The sequence below is a fragment of the Stenella coeruleoalba genome (assembly GCF_951394435.1).
Source record: "Stenella coeruleoalba genome assembly, chromosome: 1".
Taxonomy (NCBI): Eukaryota; Metazoa; Chordata; class Mammalia; order Artiodactyla; family Delphinidae; genus Stenella; species Stenella coeruleoalba.
In genome coordinates, this window is record NC_137169.1 from 10,515,372 (window position 1) to 10,537,566 (window position 22,195).

Here is a 22,195-nt window from a genome sequence, read left to right on the forward strand (position 1 = left end):
AATCCTTTCTCTTTTTAGTGTAACACTTAACCATGTGAATAACAAAAATCCTCAAATGCAGAGTTCATTTAAATGTTAATTTTAATTTTTATTTACCACTTGGCCTCCCTGTTGAAATATATATAAGTTAAAGCAACCACAGGCTGGGTCCCTTCCTGCTGCAGCTGGTGGAACTCACTCTTGTACTAATGGTTGTTTCCTGTAATTTATTTCTCCTGTGTATCACCTCTGTTGTGAGAGAGGAGAAAATGAATTTCTTTAGAAGTAGTATTAATCTACCTCTGCACACATCAAGGTACAGAAAATAAAACACCAGCAATACTCCTTGAGAATTTTGAAGCATTGCAGATAAAGGTGGGGAACTGAATGTGAAGATGGTGGAAGGAATTTTGCACTTAAAAAATGATTTGGGTAAACCTTAACAAAAATAACCAAAGCTTTTGGACACAGGGAAGCTCAGAATGAAAATGGAAAGTTTCTTTACAAATGGTTGTTTTGCCCTTTCCCAGGGAGCAATTCTGTTGGAAAGTGACCCACCCAGGACAGATCTCCACCAGGGCATCTCAGTCTTGGCATAAATGACATTTGGGCTGACTGGTTCTTTGCTGAGTGGCTGCCCTGTGCATTGTAGGATGTTTAACAGGTCTCTGGAGTCTACTTGCTAAACATCAGTAGTTCCATCTTTGGGGCTGAATTGTGCTCACCCAAATTCATATGTTAAAGTCTTAACCATTAGTATTGTCACCAGTGACCCTTTCGAGTGGGGCCCCAACAAGAGTCCTCCTCACCGGTGTCACTAGCACCAATAAAATGAGACCTAGTTTGGTTCAGAAGCAAAGGAAAGCATTATTCTTTAACCAAAGATTAGAGAAGTATGAGTTCAAAAGCACATGCTCTCCAGACAGGCAGTGAGTGGGGCTACTTTATGGGTTCTGGGCAGTGGGGAAGGGAGGGGTCAGAGTTCTTGCAGGGCGGGTGCAGCGGGGCTGCTCAGGGCTCCAGATCACAGTGCCTGGCGCAGCCTCTCTGCACGCAGCCTGCCACCGCCGTCTTGAATTGCAGTGTTGCGTGCAGGGCTTCTGCACCTGGCCTGCCGAGCTGAGGTGTCCACGCCGCCGTTTGGTGCTAGGAACTCTGGTCTGAAGGGCCAGGTACAAGGCCTCTGCCCGGGCACCCTACGAGAAGTGACACCAGACTAAGCACAAAGGAGACAAAATGTTAGACTTTATTACCCGGATTTGATTTTTATTCCCCAAGAATTCTTAATGAGCTTTGCCGGTGACACATTCCCTCCTCTGTCATTTGTCCTACTTATTCTCTGGGGGTGCTGAGGGGAGCTGAGGGCGCAGGTCCATCTTCTGTAACTGTTTCCTCCTGAGCGTGGGCGTCGTCGTAACCCGGGCAAAGGAGCAGAAGTGCTCCCCAGCTGCCTTTAGAGCTGTGTGATGGTCACCAGGCCTGGGCCATTTCTCTAACCTTTTGGAGACAAGGCAAAAAATGAAGGGATCTCGGTCTTGCCTGTGGGCGAGTGTGCCCTGATGCTGAGGCTCACTGCCAGGGCCTGGATCTCCCTGGTCACGCTTTGTTGTTTTTCTGTCATTTTTCAGAAGAGAAGCTTCAGGTCAGAAAGAGGTTAACACGAGTAGTCAGGGGTCTATTGCCCCAGGTTGTCTGGAGTCTGGGGCCCCCTTCACTAGAGTGTGGTGCACGCATGGGGCCACCCCCTGCATCTTCAGGGCAGAATGGGTGCTAGAGATCACAGACTGGGGGTCTGTTCCACTTAGGGGTGAGCTGGGCTTTCAGGCTGCCAGTGTTTCAGGTTTTTAGGTTCACCCAGGCTCCTGGCCAGAAAGGGTGGAGAGCCAGGTCTGCAGATGTGCGCATCCTTATTCTGTGAGGGCGTTCCTGGTTTCTCCTACCTGGAGGGCACACTTGAGCTGTTCCATTTCAAGGGGGCTAAGTTACCCCTTCTCTCCTAGGTGGGGAATGGATCTACCATACGTAAGTTCAAAGGCTTTTAACTTGAACTTATCCCTTGGGGACAACCACGTGTGGGGTAGGGCAGTGAGAAGCAACTTAACTCAATTTTGTTGCGTTCCCTGACATAGCTTGGCTAAGGCCCATTTCAAGGTCTGATGGGTTCTCTCTACTTTCTCCAATGATTGGGGTCTCCAGGCTGAGTGCAAGGTCCAGTTTAGGCCCAGGACGCATGCTATCCCCTTTGTCACTTGAGACACAAATGTTGGACAACTGTTGCTTTGCAGGGATCCTGGGAGCCCAAACCTGGGGATTATTTATTTGAGTAATGCCTTAGCCACTTCAGCTGCTCTTTCAGTTCTATCAGGGAATACTTCTTTCCACCCAGAAAATGTGTCTACCAGCACCAAGAGATATCTGAAATTACCCGGTACCTCGGCATGACGGTGAAATCAATCTGTCAGTCTTCTCCAGGGTGTGTCCTTCTGGTCTGAATAGACCTTATCTGGGGGCCTCTGGAGGCATCTGGCGCTGGGATTGTTCATTGTGTAAATGGGGGCATGCCTTGACTATCCCACCGATTGTACTTTTCATGCCAGGAGTCACCATGACCTCAAGTAACCAATTATATAGAACAGTGAGTTCCTTGAGAAGCCTTGGCTTGACAAGCTGCATTTCAGGAAAAAAGTATCACTCATGTTCATTAACGAGCCACCCATGGCCTCCCAGATCTCTAGCAAAGCCCATTTTGGGGCTTTGTCTAATTCTTCCTTTGTGTCGATTGGGCAATAATTGGATGGATCTGGCCTTCAAGGTTTGAGGGGTAGTTGCCAAGTTACTGGTTCTAGGGCCACCCTTTTGGCAGTCGTGTCCACCTTATTCTTTCCCTTTGTTACCTCTGCACCCCCTTTTGGTGACTCCTACAGTGAAACACTGCCATCTCTTTTGGAAGCTGTACTGCTTCTAAGAGCGTCAGTATGCTTAAGCCATGCTTCACCCGTTTATTCTCCACAGTAAGCAAACGTTTTTCCTCCCAAACAGTCCCGTGTGCATGTAGAATGGCATATGCATACCGAAGTCTGTGTCAACACAGAAGATCGCCCCTTTCCTGAGCCAACTCAGGTGAGGGCTATCAGCTCCACCTTTGGGGCCAAAATCCTTGGGGGTAGGCTTCTTGCTTCTGTGACTTGGGTCTGGGAGGTTACTGTGTATCCCGCCAGCTGTTTTCCCACATAAAACTGCTCCCTTCCATGGACCATTCTTCTTCAGCATTTGGGACAGGCTCCTTCCTGGGTTGGGGTGACTGGAATATATCGTGGTTTCTATACAATCATGCTCCAGGGGCCCTGTTTCTGTGGGTAGCATTTAATCTTCCTATGTAGTACAGCCTGGCCCCAATACCAGCTGGGAGATGGAGAAAGTTGGCCCGTCAGTGGGTCTCTAAATCACAACACCATTTAACAATTGGACTGCTATACCAGGGACAAAGGAAATGGGATGAAATTCTCTATGTGCAGCTTTTTATGGCCTTATATCAGAACAAAGTTCTTCAAGAGGGAGGTGGGCGCTTCTCCACTGAGGTAATATCAGTCCTTGACTCTCCCCTGAGGGCCTTCCTCATCTCCTCCCTCACCCCCTCCTATGTTCCCTCCATACCCCCTTCCTTCATATGTACTGATTTGGGCAACAGGCCCAAAGGGCCTCTCCACACCAGCCCCCTCTTCCAGAACCTAGTCCAGCTACTATGCAAAGCAGGACTAACTACGAGCCAGGGTCCAACAACCTACCAGGAAAAGTACTCCCTTTGAGGCAAGTCCCCGACGGAGAAGGGGGCCTCAGGCAGGTACATGTCCCATTTACCACTTGTGTAACTGGAAAGTCATAGTAAGGGGTTGAGGGAAGATCCGGAGGGGTTCCTGAATCTGATTAGGGGAACGTTTCAGACCCATGACGCCGCCTGGGCTGGCATCCAGAGCCTCCTCAATGTACTCTTAATGGGGGAAGAAAAGGCCACAGTCTTTTCAAAAGCCTGAGAGGAAGCAGACAGAGAAAACAGAAACAACGCAGGTCATGCTATTTTCAGACCAGGGAATCAAGTGGTCCCAGATAATGAACACAACTGGGACCACTGAGACAATGGAGAAGCGGGTGGAAGACAGAGGCTGAGCCATTATAAAAATATGATCCTAAAGGGAATTCAGGCAGCAGGAAAGAAACTTGTCAGCTGGAACAAAATAAAGGAAATCAACCAGGAGCCAACAGAAAACGCTTTGGCATGCCTACAGCACCTCAGGAAATGCCTCTGAATCTATAGCATCACTGACCCTGAGTCATTAGAAGGGGATGCAATCCTGAGGTCGTATTTCATTTTCCAAAGTGCCCCTGACATTAGGCATAAACTTCAGAAACTATAAATAGAACCAGATACCTCTACCTCTCACCTGGTCAAGTTTACGTACTGGATGTTTAATAGCCAAGATGTGGAGGAGGAAAGGTCAGAGGATAAAAAAGCCCAGAGGCAAGCCCACCTACTGGCTGTTGTCCTCCAATGTCAACCTGTCCATGGGGGAATCTGGACTAACCAACCCCCCACGGAGACTCTTAACTCCAGTGAGTGACCCACGGCCCCCACTGAGGGATAGCAAGGCAAGGAAACTAGGACCCAATCAGTGCACCATATGCAAATAAGAGGGACACTAGAAGAGAGAATGCCCTCGCCGCCCCCGAAAGGGGGATAGAAATGACAGATAACCAGCCACTGCCCTCAAAGGCAGATGGTCCAAATAGATGAAGAATGATGGGACCAGGGGGCTCCTAAGCTGGCACTGCAATTGACCCTCAAGGAGCCCCGAGTGACATTGGATGTGGGGGGGAAAGCCTGTCAAATTCTTAGTTGACACTGGTGCTACTTAACTCGGTTCTAAACAACAGATCAGGCAAACTCAGTCACAAGAGTTGTAAAATTATGGGGTATCAGGAAAGGGCCAAGAACGGGCATTTGTAGAGCCATTAGAATGTAAATTGGATGAACACACACTTACCCATTCCTTCTTGTATATTCCTGAATGCCCTACGCCCCTGATAGGAAGAGATATGTTACATAAATTGGGAGCTACTAATCCACGTAATGGGAGACAGACTGGAGACTGTCATTCCCCTAGACAAAGGGCAGAAGATGAGAGTGTTCATGGATGAGGACAAACCTCCCTGGGGCAGAGCAAATCGACCTTTCCAGATGGCAGTGCCCGGTGCTGCATCTGTGCACCTGGTCCACTGCCACCATCTTGAATTGAGGTGTTGGATGCAGCCCTTTTGCACATGGCCCGTGAGTGGAGGTGTCTTCACAGCCATTTCGCACTGGGAACTCTGGTCTGAAGGGCCAGGTGCCAGGACTCTGCACACGGCACCCTGTGAGCAAGTGAAACTAGACTAAGTACAAAGGAAAAAAAAAAGTTAGACTTTATTAGCCAGATTCTCTTTTTATTTCTTAGGAATTGTTAATGGGCTTTGCTGGTGACAGTGTCACAGAATGTGACCTTATTTAGAAACAGGTTCTTTGCAGATGTGATTAGTTAAGATGGGGTCACTGGGGGTAAGCCCTAATCCAATATGACTGGTGTCCTATAAGAAGGGGAAATTTGGACACAGACAGGCTCACAGGGAGAACTCGTGAATGTGAAGGCAGAGATTAGGGTCATGCGTCTGCAAGCCAAGGAATACCAAAGAGTACCAGCAAATCACTGGAAGCTAGGACACAGGCATGAAACAGATTCTCCCTCACAGCCCTCAGAAGCAACCAACCCTGTTGCTTGGTCCTGATTTTGGACTTCTAGCCTCCAGAACTATAAGACAATAAATTTCTATTGTTTAAGCCACCCAGCTTGTGGTACTTTGTTACACCGCCTCTGGTTGTGACAACCCCAAATGCCTCCAGACATTGCCAGATGTCCTCTGGGGGAACATCACCCCTGCTTGAGTTCTCCCTGGGGTATGTATTATCCAAGGTTGCTTTCACCCGTTTACAGCAGAGCTGAGTAGTTATGACAGAGACTGTGCGCCCGCAAAACCTAAACTATTTACCATCTGACCCTTTATGGAAAATGTTGGCTGACCCTCAGCTGAAACCATCCTGTGGCTCACCTGAAAGTTTGCTATGGGGATGGAGGTACACTGGGTTCAATCTGGGACCACAGAATTGGTCATGGAATTAAAGATGAAGGTGAGGTTGCTGGTATGCAGAGAAGGACAGTAGCTTGCCCTAGACAGAGCTGGCCAGCAGTGCATCTTGGACCAGAGTTCATCTAGGTGTCCTGACTTAAGAATCCTTGTTCTCAGCCCTTATTCTATTTCCTGCCTCTCACACTGCTGTTCCACTCCATTGCCTGGGATGGACATCTTTTTTTGGACCAGTTGCCTCCTTGTACCAGTTTGTGATTGTAGGGAAGGTTCTCAGTTTAGCCTTTGTGTTACATGAAGCTTTAGACCGTCCGCTCATGGACTTGGTTCTCTGTAGTTCCATGGTCCCAGGTGTTCTAATGGTTTGCTATTGTGACCATCCACAGAATGCAGAAATGCAGGTGGTGGGAGTCTTCTTTCCTAAAAATGCCCTCTGCAAGAAAAGCCTGTAAAGTCTGCCCTGGCTGTTAGTCTTGAGAAAGGTTTTACAGATACCTTTGGTATATGGGTGCAGCTAGAAGACTCACATGTTACTCAGAAGCTCTATCCTCAGCCTCATTTCCTGTCTCTCTCTGGCCCTCAGCCCCCTGATGACAGCAGCAGCAATTTAAAACTGTCCATTATTCTCCCATGACTGGTTTGCTTTTAAGACCTAGGAGGTCAACCCTGCCCTGCTTCCTTCAGGCTCTGAGGTGATACTGAAAACTGTGGGGAAGAAACAAAAGCAAAAACAGAAAAGCTAGTATAGATAATTGTTTGAGGTTGAATGTGTACCCCCAAAAGATATGTTGAAGTCTTAAATCCCCCACCCCCCGGTACCTATGAATGTGGCTTATTTGGAAATACAGTCTTTGAAGATGTACTCAAAGTTAAGATGAAGTTATGAAGTCACCTCTAGTCCAACATGAGAGGTGTCCTTATAAGAAGAGGAAAAGAGACACAGACAGACACACAGGGAGATGGCCATGTGAAGATGGAGGCAGAAACTGAAGTGATGCATCTATTGATACAAGCCAAGGAGCGCCAAGGATTCATGGCTGTCAGCAGCAGCACGGAGAGAGACATGGAACTGATTCTCTTTGTGTGCCCAGGAAGGAACCAACCCTGCTGACACTTTGATTTCAGACTTTTCGCTTCCAGAACTGCGAGAGAATAAATTTCTGTTGTTTTTAGCCACCCAGTCGTGGTACTTCTTTATGGCAGTACTAAAAAAATGAATACAATTATTAAGGAAAACATGTATTTTTGCATCTTATATTGTTCAGTGTGGCTTAGCAATCGAGTGGCTTTGAGATCTGATACACTGTTGGCACTTACCAGCTCTCGTACCCTCTTGCAGCTCCCTGGACTTTTTCTTCCTAGCAGTTTTCACAACTTGTAATTATATATTTGTCTTTGTAGTTGTTTGCTTCTCCCACTAGATGTGAGCTCCGTTCATGGCAAACGACAGGTATTCAGTAAGTATTTGTTGAGAGACCTTGGACAAGTCATTTATCATTTCTGAACCTCAGTTTCCCAATCTGGAAAATAGAAATATTAGTGATACGTACTTCATTGACGATTGTGAGAATTAAGTGAAATACTATATATGCAGCATGAGGAATATCACGGTGCACGATAAAGGCGGACCTGAATATTTTCTACTTGACTCCTTTCCTGGAGCCTCCTTAAAGGCCTCAGTGGCACACAGTGCTTTGGGTGCACATACCTGCTCTGAATCTTGGCTCAGCACATAGCCAGGTTGTATAACTTGTTTCCACAACCCCAGGTAACGATTTGTCATTAAGAGCTACAGTTGAAATTTGACCTCCCCAGAGAAGTTTCCATGGTTTCTAAGACCTCATCACTAAACAGCCCTGAAGGTATAGAAAGAACCTTCCCTGAAATTGCCATTAAGGCCATACTTGTCACCCTGGGAAAAGCTAATGGACAGAAACATATTGATGTGTTAACAGTTTGAGACTTTTCCCCTAAGAAAACCTTTTAGCTAGTGAGGGTTCATTCACCTTAATTAAAAATTATCCAATGGATACATCTCTTTCCATCACTCTGTGGGCACATGCAGAGGTTTTTTTTTTTTTTTTTTTTTTTTTTCTTCAGGAAATTAAATTTAAAAACTCATCCTTCTTCAAATAAATCCTTTGTTTGCTTTATTAAGCAGAAAAGCCTGCTGGACGTTAGTTGCCAGTTAAATGTGGGTGTTAATTAGAATGGCTATGTCCAAGCCCTCCTCAGGATCAGTCTGCCACTTGGGGTCCCATTGTTGAAGATGGTCCTGAATTGCAAAACATTATCATGACATGACCACTTGGTACCTCCCTGAGACACAAGAAAGTAGACTTAAGATTAAATCTGCTATATAAATATTGCACAGCTCTTTTTTTCCCCCAAATGGTGAGACACGTTCTTCGTATGATTTAAACTAGGGTCATGCCGCGTGGAGGGGTGGGATAGGGAGGGTGGGAGGGAGGGAGAGGCAAGAGAAGAGATATGGGAACATATGTATATATATAACTGATTCATTTTGTTGTAAAGCAGAAACTAACACACCATTGTAAAGCAATTATACTCCAATAAAGATGTTAAAAATAAATAAATAAATAAATAAACTAGGGTCATGGCCCATAGGTCAGATCCTGTCCTCTATTTATTTTTGTGTGATGCATGAGCTAAGAACAGTTTTACATTTTTAGATGGTCAAATATAATCAAAAGGATAATAATATTTCACGGCACATGAAAATTTTATGAAATTGAAATTTCAGTGTTCTTTTTTTAATTGAAGTATAGTTTGATTTACAATGTGTTAGTTTCAGGTGTACAGCAAAGTGATTCAGTTATATATATATAGAACATATATACATTCTTTTTTGAGATTCTTTTCCATTATAGGTTATTACAAGATATTGTCTATAGTTCCCTGTGCTATACAGTGGGTCCTTGTTGTTTATCTATTTTATATATAGTAGTGTGTATCTGTTCATCCCAAACTCCTAATTTATCCCTCCCCACCCCCTTTCCCCTTTGGTAACCATTAGTTTGTTTTCTATATCTGTGGGTCTGTTTCTGTTTTGTAAATAAGTTCATTTGTATCATATTTTAGATTCCACATATAAATGATGTCATGTGCTCTCTGTCTTTCTCTGATTTACTTCACTTAGTATGACAATCCCTAGGTCCATTTCAGGGTTCATTTTTTATTTTCTAAATTTTTTTTAAACTTTTTTAAAAATTAATTATTTTTGGCTGCATTGGGTCTTCATTGCTGCGTGTGGGCTTTTTCTAGTTGCGGTGAGGGGGGCTACTCTTCGTTGCGGTGAGCAGGCTTCTCATTGCGGTGGCTTCTCTTGTTGCGGAGCATGGGCTCTAGGCGCACGGGCTTCAGTAGTTGTGGCACATGGGCTCAGCAGTTGTGGCTTACGGGCTCTAGAGTGCAGGCTCAGTAGTTGTGGCACACAGGCTTAGTTGCTCCGTGGCATGTGGGATCTTCCTGGACCAGGGCTCGAACCCGTGTCCCCTGCATTGGCAGATGGATTCTTAACCACTGTGCGCCAGGGAAATCCCCATCTCAGTGTTCTTGAATAAAGTTTTATTGGTACACAGACACAACCATTCATTTACTTGTTGTCTATGGCCATCCCTGATTTAAATAATCACTGTGACACTGAAGCTTGACTTGAGGACACACACACACACATACACACACATGCACACTCTGTCCCTTCTCCCAGCATCTCTCCAATAGGGCTGCCTTGACACTAAGCATTCCCTGGCGCATTTATCCCTTGGAGTCTGATGAGGTATCATCAAGAATGTAAACCCATCTGTGGTCTTGTGAGCAGTGAGCTCTATGCATTGAAGCTGCTGCTCAAGGTAAAGCTCACTGCTCAAGGTGTTCTGGGAATCAACTTCTACCTCTTAGAGATGTGTTAACTTTCACAGTCTCTTCTCACATGCCGTCATCCTGGAGGAGGAGAAAACCAGCACTGCCTCCAGGAGGCCCAGGAAAGGGGACATGAGAATCTGGAAGGCAAGACATGCTGGCTATGGGGAAATGAGAGTGAACACCCCTCCTTGTTGTCCTACGAGAAGCGCCAGATCTGCCTTCTTACACAACTGTCCTGAGACCCAAGTCAACCCTTGATTGCATCCCATGGAGAGTTAATGGTATGTGCTGCCAACGGTGCGGGGGAGGGCGGGAAACAAAATTGCAGTGAGTCCACGGTAACTGAATCTTAGGGCCAACTCCGAGCAACCTGGGAAGCAGGTGATGTGTGTTTTTGCTAAACCCCCATACCCTGGAGCTGCTCATCCTAAGCACCCTGCTTCTTCCTGTGCTTCCCTGGCTGACCTGAGGTTCCTGCCACCTTTAAAGACACTGAAGGTCTCCCCAGGGGACCAAACCAGATCACCCTCACCCTTCAGTGGCCTCCTGCTGCTCCTAAGCCACCCAGGATCTCTGTGTCTTTGTTTTCATGCATATAGAATTTTCTCGTAGGTTATCAATTTGTCATAGCCACGTGACAATAAAACATCGGTGGATAGGTGATAGATACATTTTAGTATAAAACAAATGTGGAAAGCAATATACTTGAGACATTAGGTGAGTGTGCTCTGGAATCAGCCACCTAGAATCAAATTCTAGCTCTGTTATCTGCCAGCTGTAAGTCTTTGGCAAGTTCACCGTCTCTCAGAAACTCAGTTGTCTTTTCTTAAAAATGGGATGATGAACGTTTGATAGAATGGCTTTGAAGAATAAGCGATTTTGAGTAACTTCCTAGCACAGTGTCCAGCTCAGAGTTAGTGTAAGTAAGTGGGACATGATACTAGTGCTATTGTACTTTCAGGTAACTCTGAACTTTTCTATGAATTTGACCTGGAGCGTGAAGCATCTGAGCGACTTAGACCTGGGTAGGTTACAGGAGCCAACTCTGCCCTTCCCTGGAAATACATGCATGTGTAAACATACACACGTATTGGTCTCTAGCTTTAAAGACCTTCCTCCGAGCCCAGTGTGATTGAAATGGCAGCTTTATTTATTTATTTAATGCCATGGTCTCACAGCATTGCTGGGGACTGACGTTGACCCAGATGTCGTTTTTAGCCTTGTTTTTCTTTTTCCTTTACCTTCATGAAATCAAGCAGTCCTCCCACACTTTCTTTCACTTAGCAAATATATATCAGTCACTCACTGTGTGTCAGATTATACTAGGGCCCGTCAGCAAAACAGACAAGGTCTGTTCCACAGTCCAGTTGGAAGCAGACAGGCATTAATCAAATCATCACACACAGATCTACATTTTTAAAGACCCATCTGGCTGCAATGAGGAGTTTGGTAGAAGGAGTTTGGTTTGATGGAATCAGGGAGACCCATGAGGAGGCTAACAGCCCCTTGGGAACCAGATGATGGTGGATCAGACAGGAGGTGTGCTGTAGGATGGAAGGAAGTGGACGTGTTAAGGAATGACCAGAAGGTAAAGTCAAGACGACCGGGTCAGGGATTGGGTATGGAGATGGAGGTGGTCGGGAATGACCCTCTGGCTTCTAGCTGTGGCCCTGCAGGGAGAGAACTCCGGAAGGCGGCCAGGTTGTGAGCAGAAGACATGCATTCCATTTGGATACCCGGGTGGGGTGCCAGTCAGATGTTAGCTATATGGGCCTCAGAGGAATTCTCCCTGCTGTTTGGCATGTTCAACCTGACCACTTACAGTGGAAAAATGCATCCCTAAATCTCCTGCCCACATATGTGCACACGTGCACAGGTTACGCTTGTCCTTCAGATAAACATCATGGAAAAAAAGCAACCATTGCCTGCTCTGTGGTAGCACATGATGTTGGGATCGGCCGTCACAGAGCAAGAACATTGGATCCCTACAAGAAAGGAAAGTTTTCCTGGAATCTCTGAATCTCTGAGGTGTCTTCTTAGCCTCTGAGGTGATCCCTGGGTTCTTTGATTCAAAGATTCCGAACACTTCCACTGCACTATTATTCCCTGAGCAAAACAGTCACATGGAGAACGCCCTCGAGTTTGCTGTCACGTCAGAATAAGCCCGTTCATTTCTGAGAACCACAGTGGTTCATATCTACTAAGTTATTTTGCTCTCACTCTAATTAGGCAATTCTTAGCAGATTGGACTGTGATTTTTTGGTTCCCTTTTATTGAGGTATTAATTTACACACAATAAATCAATCAGTTTTAAGTGAGTTTTAACAATGTATATAGTCTTGCAACCACCAGCACACTGGTGATATAGAACACTCCATCACCCCAGTGAGTTTTCTCAGGCCCCTTTACAGTCAACCCCTTCTCACCAGTCCCTGATCACTGGCAGCCCTTGGCCTGCTTCTTATTGCTATAGTTTTGTCTGTTCTAGAATTTTATATCATTGAAATCACTCCATAAGTAACGTTTTCTGTCTCACTTCTTTCATTCAACATAGTGCTTTAGAGAGTCATCCATGTTGTTGCATGAATCAGTAGTCTGTTCCTTTTTGTTGCTAAGTAACATTCCATTGTCTGGTTATATCACAATTCACAACTGATGGGCATTTGGGTTCTTTCCGGTTTTAGGCAATTATGATTAAAGCTGCTATTGATGCTCACATACAAGTCTTTATGTGGACCTTCATTTCTCTGTAATAAATACCTAGGGGTGAAATTACTGACTCATAAGGTAAGTTTGTATAACTTTAGAAGAAACTCTCAAACTATTTTCCAAAGGAGTTATAACACTTTATATTCTCTCTCAGCAATATATGAAGATTTCAGTTTTTCCACATCCTCTCCAATACTTTTCATACCCTTCCGCAGGGTATGAAGTAGCATCTCACAGTGGCTTTAATTTGCATTTTCCTTGTGATTATTTAGGTTGAACATATTTTCATGTTCTTATTTGCCATCTTCTATATACTTTGGTGAAGTGTCTGTCCAGATCTTTTAACTATTTAAAATTTTTATTTACTTACTTTTTTAAAACCGTAAAATTGAATTTTAAGAGGTCTTCATACCTTCTAGATACAAATTCTTTACCAAATATGTTTTGTAAATATTTTCTCCCAGTCTGTGGCTTGCTTTTTCATTTTCTTACTGTTGTCGTTTTTTAGGTTTTATCTATTTATTAAATTTTTTTTTAAGTTTAAACTGTGGTAAAATACACATTATGTAAAATTTACTCTCTTAACCATTTTTTTTCAAAATTCCACAAAGAAAATTATTCATAAGTCAATTCAGGCATTCATTCATTCATTCTTTTTTTTTTTTCAATCCTGGCTCTTTTATTCACTTTTCTTTTTCACACACACACACACACTGTATTTTATTTTTACAAGAGATAAATAAACTGACAACAAGCATTGTAAATGGATGACCACAACAATGATTGCAATTACCAAACACGAAACACACTGATACTATGTCATAATATTGACATTCAGTCCAGTAATCCTCCACTGTAACAGCTCCCTTACTTTCCAGTGAAACTTGATTTGTATCTTTTTTGCCTCCGAGTCCTTGTGGGAATTTTTTTTTTTATTCATACAGAAAGTCACAAAAATTATAATCATCCTCATCAGTTCACTCAGTCCCATGTAATTAATTATTTTTCATCTTGATCTTTTGTTAGCACTTTTATGAATTCATCAGTTTTCCATTAGCGTTCTGAAAATGCTTAGTCATTCAGTTCAGCACTATAGTCAATTACCAGAAACCTGTACTTGTCAGAGTCTTTTCCATGAATTCCGTGGAGATGAAACCCTTTTATAGGAACATTTTTGTGAAAGCATCAGAGTACACCCCGTACTGCCTGTAAATGACAAAGGATTTAAAAATTACCACGGTTAAAGATTTGATGAAAGTTCATAATCAATCGACAAGGAAATTTAGTTATTTCTGAGATATATATTTTAAAGTAATAACTAGAATTATGACTTATAACATTATACCAGAAAATATACGACTTTTAGAAATTTCATGTAATGTCTGAAACATTTATATTAACATATTTCCATACAAATAACCCAAAGAAAGTTTAGTATTAGTTGTTTTCTTTGTTTGTTTGTTTTTTTATACAGCAGGTTCTTATTAGGCATCAATTTTATACACATCAGTGTATACATGTCAATCCCAATCTCCCAATTCAGCACACCACCATCCCCACACCCCTGCGGCTTTCCCCCCTTGGTGACCATACGTTTGTTCTCCACATCCGTGTCTCAACTTCTGCCCTGCCATCTGGTTCATCTGTACCATTTTTCTAGGTTCCACATACATGCATTAATATTCGATATTTGTTTCTCTCTTTCTGACTTACTTCACTCTGTATGACAGTCTCTAGTTCCATCCACGTCTCAACAAATGACTCAATTTCGTTCTTTTTAATGGCTGAGTAATATTCCATTGTATATATGTACCACAACTTCTTTATCCATTCGTCTGTCGATGGGCATTTAGGTTGCTTCCATGACCTGGATATTGTAAATAGTGCTGCAATGAACATTGGGGTGCATGTGTCTGTTTGAACTACGGTTTTCTCTGGGTATATGCCCAGTAGTGGGATTGCTGGATCATATGGTAATTCTGTTTTTAGTTTTTTAAGGGACCTCCATACTGTTCTCCATAGTGGCTGTACCAATTTACATTCCCACCAACAGTGTACAAGGGTTCCCTTTTCTCCACACCCTTGCCGGCATTTGTTATTTGTATTCCTTTTGATGATGGCCATTCTGAGAGGTGTGAGGTGATATCTCATTGTGGTTTTGATTTGCATTTCTCTGATGGTTAGGGATGTTGAGCATCTTTTCATAGGCCTGTTGGCTACCTGTATTTCCTCCTTGGAACAATGTCTACTTAGTTCTTCTGCCCATGTTTTAATCTGGTGTTTGTTGTTTTGATGTTGAGTTATATGAGCTGATGACATCTTAATACTAATAATACTACACTAATAATGAATCTTATAATCAATGAACATGGTATATCTCTCCATTTATTTAGGTCTGTTTTAATTTCTCTCAGTAATGTTTTACACTTAAATTATCACACTTTAAGGGCTACTGTAAATGGTATTTAAAATTTTCAATATATAATTTTCTTTGCTGATACATAAAAATAAACATTATTTTTGTATATTCATCTTGTATCCTGTGAACATGCTAAACTCACTTCTTAGTTCTAATAATGTTTTTGTAAATTCTTTTTTTGAGAGAGAGAGAGAAAAGCCTGGTTAGTTCTATTATTTACATATTTATTGTTTTATTTGTTACAATAGTTATTTGTAAAATAACAATATCCATTAAAATATAATATCAGTATATATTCATTTAAAAATTTTAAATAGTATGTAAATGCATAAAGTAAAATAAGAAGTCATTCAGTCATCCTAATCTCATGCCACAGAGGTAAACTCTTGTTAACTACCAACTCTTTCCTTATTTTTTATAGCTATTCAAACATATATGGATGTATATATACATTGAGATTCTTCTATAAATTGCTCTTTAAATTTAACAATAATATATTTAACAGTATATATTTAATATATCTAACAATATATTACATATACTATATATGTATATTTAACTATATATAATACTCTAGTTAACAATAATATAGTTCTGACTTTTTCTATATGTCTATATAAACAATCAGGGAATGCAAGAATCTTGTGGGCTTTCTGGAAACTTTATAACTTTTTCACATTGGTTACTTCCTTAGCTGTTTCCTATAGAGATCTCAGTAAAACTCTTATAAGGGGGTTGGGTCCTTTTTTGCTGATGAGGAAACTGAGACTTAGTGAGATCAAGTGGCTCTCCCATGTCTGTGCTGTTTCTACCCTGATAGTGCCAAAAGTAGCAAGGAAGGGAGTGAGCACTGGGGTGGCTGTACCTACTTCATAGCCAGTCTTGGGAGAGGAATCCCAGGAATTAGGGTTAGTGGGGCAGCTGGAAAGAGATGAGGAGGGCCTGAGACTCTGTTTTGTAGTTTCCTTAGAATTTTTTATATAGACAACTATTTAGTCTTCAAATAAAGCCAGTTATATTTCTTTCAACACTTAAGCATGTTTATTTATTTCTCTTGCCTTATTGCACTGGTTAGAATTCCCAAGCATTGTTAAATAGGAGTGGAGAAAGTGATCATCTTTATCTTGTTCCAGATCTTCTAAGAAAAGTATTCAGTCTTTTCTGTTAAGTATAGTGTTAGCTGTATTATTTTAGTAATATTATTTTAGTAGATGTATTTTATCAGGTTGAGGAAGTACAATTTTATTCCTAGTTTGCTGAGAGTTTTTATCAAGAGTGGCAGTTAAAATTTTCAAAAACTCTTTTTGTATCTATTTCAAAAACTCTTTTTGTATCTAGTCATATGGTTTTCTCTTTTTAGTCTGTTAATATAGTGAATTACATTGACTAATTTTCAAATGTTAATCCAGTCTTTCACTTCTGGCATCAGCTTCACTTGGTAATGGTATATTATCCTTTGAATATATTGCTGAATTTAATTTGCTAAAATTTTATGAAATATTTTTGCATCTATATCTTTGAGAAATACTAGTTTGTGGTTTTGTCTTTATCTGGTTTTGGCATCAGTGTTATGCTGCCTTCATGAATTGAACCATTCCCTCTCTCTCTCTTTCTCTCTCTCTCTCTCAATGTATGTGCTGGCATTATTTCATCATTAAATGTTTTGTAGAATTCATCAGTGACCACCTGGGCATGGAGATTTCTTTGTGGGACCATTTTTAGCTACTAATTTAATTTCTTTAAAACATATGGAACTATTTAGATTTTCTTTTCTTTTTTTCAATTGAGTGAGCTTTGGTAGTTGCATTCTGGATATTGGTAATTTGTGTCCTAATCACTACTGGCTAGAGATTTTTTTGATGTTATTGATCTTTACAAGAAAGCAGCTTTTGGTTTCATTGATTTTCTGAATTATTTTTTTTCTTTTAGGTTTCATTGATTTCTGATCTTTATTATTTCATTTATTCTTCCTTTGGGCTTGATCTTTTCATCTTTTTATAGTTTCTTAAAGTAGAAGCTAAGGCTTTTGACCTTAGATCTTTTTGCTTTTCTAATAGTATTTTATACTATAAATTTATATGCATACATATAATAGAATTTTTATACTTTATAAATTTAGTGTACTTCTAGTATAGTTTACTAGAAGTAAACTATACTTCTAGTTTAATTCTGTTGTGTTTAGAGACTATACTTTGCATGATTTCAATTCTTATAAATTTGTTGAAGGTTGTTTTACAGTCCAGACCATGGTCTATCTTGGTAAATATTCCATGTGCACTTAAAAGAATTTGTATTCTACTGTTTTTGGGTGGAGTGGTATATAAATGCCATTTGGGTCAAGTTGGTTGATAATGTTGTTCATGTCTTTTCTGTCTTTACTGATTATCTGTATAACTTTTATCCATTATTGAGAGAAGGATGTTGAAATCGCTAATTATAATAGTGGATTTATCTATTTCTTCTTTTAGTTCTACCATTTATTGCTTCATCTATTCTGATGTTTTTTTACTAGGTTCATACCATTTAGTATCTTTTTTTTTTTTTTTTTTTTTTTGCGGTACGCGGGCCCCTCACCATTGTGGCCTCTCCCATTGCGGAGCACAGGCTCCAGACATGCAGGCTCAGCGGCCATGGCTCACGGGCCCAGCCGCTCCGTGGCATGTGGGATCTTCCTGGACCGGGGCACAAACCCGTGTCCCCTGCATCAGCAGGCGAACTCTCAACCACTGAGCCACCAGGGAAGCCCCATTTAGTATCTTTTTGTCCTCTTGATGAATTGACCACTTTAACATTATGTAATGCCCCTCTTTTTCCCTGATAATATTCCTTGTCCTGAAATTTACTTTGAATGATATAAATATTACCATTACAGCATTCTTTGGATTAGTGTTTGCATGCTATATCTTTTTCTGTCTTTTTACTTTTCATTTTTCTGTCTTTATATTTTAAAATGGGGTTTTTAATTATTAGAATATGCTTGGGTTTTCTTAATTTACCCAATCTGACCATCTGTCTTTTAATTGAGCTGCTTAGACCACTTTCATGTAAGTATTGATATGGTTGTATTTAAATATACTATCTTGTTATTCATTTCTATTCATACCTGATTTTAATTCATTTTACCTTCTTTTTCCAATTTCTTTTGGATTAATTATTTTTTATGGTTCCATTTTATCTTTATTTTAACATATTATCTGTTCATTATTATCCTTTAAAAATAGTTACTCTGAGATTTACTCTATTTATCTCTTTAATTTATCACAGTGTCCTTTCAAATAATATTATAGCAGAACCTTGCAACACTGTACTTTCATTTGTTCTCTTCTATGACTTGAGCTATTTTTATAATTTACTTTACATATGGCCTAAACCCCATAACACATTATTGTTATTCATGCTTTAAATAGTTAATTATCTTTTAAAAAGATTTATTAAAGTAAGAAAAAATGCCTTCTATATTTACCTCCATATTTATAGTTTCTGATGCTCTTTATGTAGATTCTAATTTCCATCTAGTCTTATTTTTCTTTCTGGCTGAATGAAGACTTTCTAAATATTTCTCATTATGCTGGTGTACTGGCCATAAATCCTCTCAGTATTTGTTTCTCTGAAAAAAAGAAAAGTTTCCCACCATTATTTTTTAAAGATGTTTTGTTTCTCTCTAGAATTCTTGGCTTAGAGAATTTTTTCCTTTGCACTTTACAGACATCACTACATTGTCTTCTACCTTGCATACTTTATGACGAAAAGTTTGTTGTATTATTATCTTTGGTCCTCTCTACATAATGTGTCTTTTTTCTCTGGCTGCTTTTAAAATTTTGTCTTTGTCACTGGTTTTCTGTAATTTTGATTATTATGTGAGTAACTTTATATGTATATATAATTTTTATCCTTATTTTTCTTGAGGTTTGTCGAGACTACTTTCCATCAAAATTGGAAAAATTTGGCCATTATTTATTTAAATATTTTCCCATTCGTGGTATTTATGGGACTTCAATTGCATGGCCACTAGATATTGTTTTACAGCTCATTGAAGCAATTTTTGTTTTTTTTGGTCAGTCTCTGCTTCATTTTAGAAAGTTTCTATTGCTATGTCTTCAGGTTCATTAATATTTCTTCCGCAGTGTCTGATGTGCTGTTAATCCTATGTAGTATAGTTTTCATCTCTGCTTTTGTGTTTTGCATCTCTAGAAGTTTGATTTAATTTTTATTTTAACTTCCATTTTTCTCTCATGTTTTCTTCTACCCTTTTGGACACATGGGATATATTTATAGTAACTATTTTAGTGTCCATGTTTGTTAATTCAGTTATCTGTCATTTCTAGATCTGTTTAGATTCATTGAATTTTCTACTGGTTGTGGATTGTATTTCCCTATTTCTTTTCATTCTTCATAATTTCTGATTGGATGTCTGACATTGTGACTGTTACATTGTCGGTTGGATGTTGTCTTGGAACACATTCAAGTTACTTGAAATCAGTTGGATTCTTTTGAGAGTGACTTTAAACCCAAGTTAGTGTTGGTCCAGAACAACCTTTAATTTAGGACTAATTTGCCTCTACTGCTGAGGCAATACCTACCCAGTAATTCTATCCAATGCCCCATGTTTCCACACTGGTTGAATTATTTCTAGCTCTTTGTATGCACAGTGGGTTATTCTGTCAGTGCCTCTCTGGTTGTTCTTTTTTGGTCCTAAATGGTTTCCTCCTGTATGTACACAGATCAGAACTCAGCCACAGACTTGAGGAAACCCTCTACAAATCGCAGCTACCTTGGCCTCCTCAAACTCCAAACTCTGTTTCTTCAACTCAGTGGAACCACCAGGCTCTGTTTGGTTTCCCCTCGCTGGACTCTGGTCTGGAAACTGTCTCTAGGAAGCAAGCTAAAGAAATTGTAAAGCTTACCTGTATGTTTCTTTTCTTTCAAGGGTAATTCTCCTATGCTGTGTGTTGTCCAATGTTTGAATATATATATATATATATATATATATATATATATATATATATATATATATATATATTTCAGTTTATAGTCATCAGGTATAAAATTCACCTTGGGTACTCTATTATAGCCAGGAGTAGAAGTCACAGATTTTACTTTATTTGCATATATCTTTGTAGCTACAAGTAAAAGGAATCAATTATTACATAACTTACTCTAACATTTTTTTAACTGTCAAAACATTTTGTTAATGTCAACATTTTGTTAATGTTAAACTTATAGTTATTTCTTTTTCTCTTTCAGCGGTTCTTACTTTTGGGGGGTTATGGATTCATTAGAGAATCCATGGGCCACCTCCATTAAAATAGCACATGGTCATACATACACATTAGTATTCAACTTAAAAAGTACACGATATCTGAATCTCCCCTGTAGACCTTGGAGGAATATCTGTTCTCCAGATGAGAAACTGCTCTAATTCTTATTAGCTATGTGTGTTACTTTGGTGATCAGAAAAATTTATATAATTTCTGCCCTGCCTTACCTTGCGAGGTTATTGTGAAAAATCACATGTCTATGTGATGGAAACATACTGCATTTTCTTTTGCAATGGTTACTATTATTATTGTTACTATCATTATCATTTATAGGGGTTAATTCCTGTAATAATTTAGCTTTTTCTTAACTTTACAAGAAACTTGTACATACACACACACATAAATGTGTACAGACATATGCAGGTACCTATGTAGCTTAGTTTTTAAAAAGGATTTACAATAGTGTAACTGCCTGTTTGCACTGAAAATGTGGTTCTTGTTCTCTATTTTCTCCCCTCAATTTTGTATCTCCTGGTTGAGTAGTCGTCCAACACATTTATACAACTTTTGCATCAATTTGCAAGTAAGTGTTGTGTAATGTGCTTTGAAATTAAAATTCAAATTGAATAAAATGAAATTCATTTTTCTGTGCTATTAAAATCAATAATGATGCAATTTGCGGAATAATCTTTTTCAGGCATGTCTCTGAACTAGTTACATTTGGTTATTCAGTATTGGCTATGTTCTTTAATAATGCAAGAACTTGCCTGGACTTCAGCCTAGCCCTTTGCTGTTTTTTCTTCCCTTCCTGTCCTCTGTTAGCAAGATGGAAACCATGGCTGCATCTGCCCCCAACATCCCACATGCATTTCTGTTATGCCCGTCTTCGTGTTGTGCCGTCTCCCGCTGACCCACCTCTTCATCCTCTCCCTGCCATTTTCTCCTATGCCTCATCCCAGTCACCAGCCATCCAGAATTCTGTTTCTCCTCCTCTTCAAGTAACTGAATCCCTCTCAACCTTTGCACTCAGTTTGGGGCACGCCTCCTCCAGGGAGGCTTCGTAAACACCTGCACCCATGGCTATCTCCCTCTCCTCAGAAGTCCTGGACTAGGAACTCCTGTATTGGCTTATTCTAGTTCTAATGTAACAACATCTCTAAGACATGATGTTTAATTAAAATCACTTAGAAAGGGACTTCCTTGGTGGCGCAGTGGTTCAGAACCTGCCTGCCAATGCAGGGGACGCGGGTTCGATCCTGGTCCAGAAAGATCCCATATGCCGCGGAGCACCTAAGCCTGTGTGCCACAACTACTGAGCCTGCACTCTAGAGCCCGTGAGCCACAACTACTGAAGCCTGCACACCTAGAGCCCATGCTCTGCAACAAGAGAAGCCACTGCAGTGAGAAGCCTGCGCACTGCAACGAAGAATAGCCCCCGCTCACCGCAACTAGAAAAAGCCCGCGAACAGCAACAAAGACCCAATGCAGCCAAAAATAAATAAATAGAAATTTATAAAAATAAAAAACCACTTAGAAATAATGTGACTAGTCATGCCATTTATAATTTAAAAACAAATCCCACAAAAATCTACATATTTCTATGGATTTGTATTTATGGAATTTTTATATTTCCTTCTAGTAGAATTGAATGTCACATCATAAAGGGTTCTAGACAAGTCCGGGAGCAAGGTGACAATCGGATGCAGTCAAAACTTATTTCTAAAATCCCTTAGAAAAGAACTACTTTGGAGTCAGACTGTCTGTCTTAACT

General features: G+C 40.5%; 1 protein-coding gene across 3 annotated transcripts in view; it reads left to right on the top strand.

Annotated features, from left to right (window-relative positions):
• KAZN (kazrin, periplakin interacting protein) overlaps positions 1-22,195 on the top strand; it is a 1,123,195-nt gene that overhangs the window by 224,451 nt on the left and 876,549 nt on the right. Inside the window, exon 1 of one of the 3 annotated variants that reach the window (XM_079918586.1) lies at positions 10,279-10,319. The exons of the other annotated variants lie outside the window; for them this stretch is intronic. The gene's annotated coding sequence lies outside the window, so the exon portion shown is untranslated. Of the gene's footprint in view, positions 1-10,278; positions 10,320-22,195 lie in introns of those variants that run through there. 3 annotated transcript variants of the gene reach the window in all.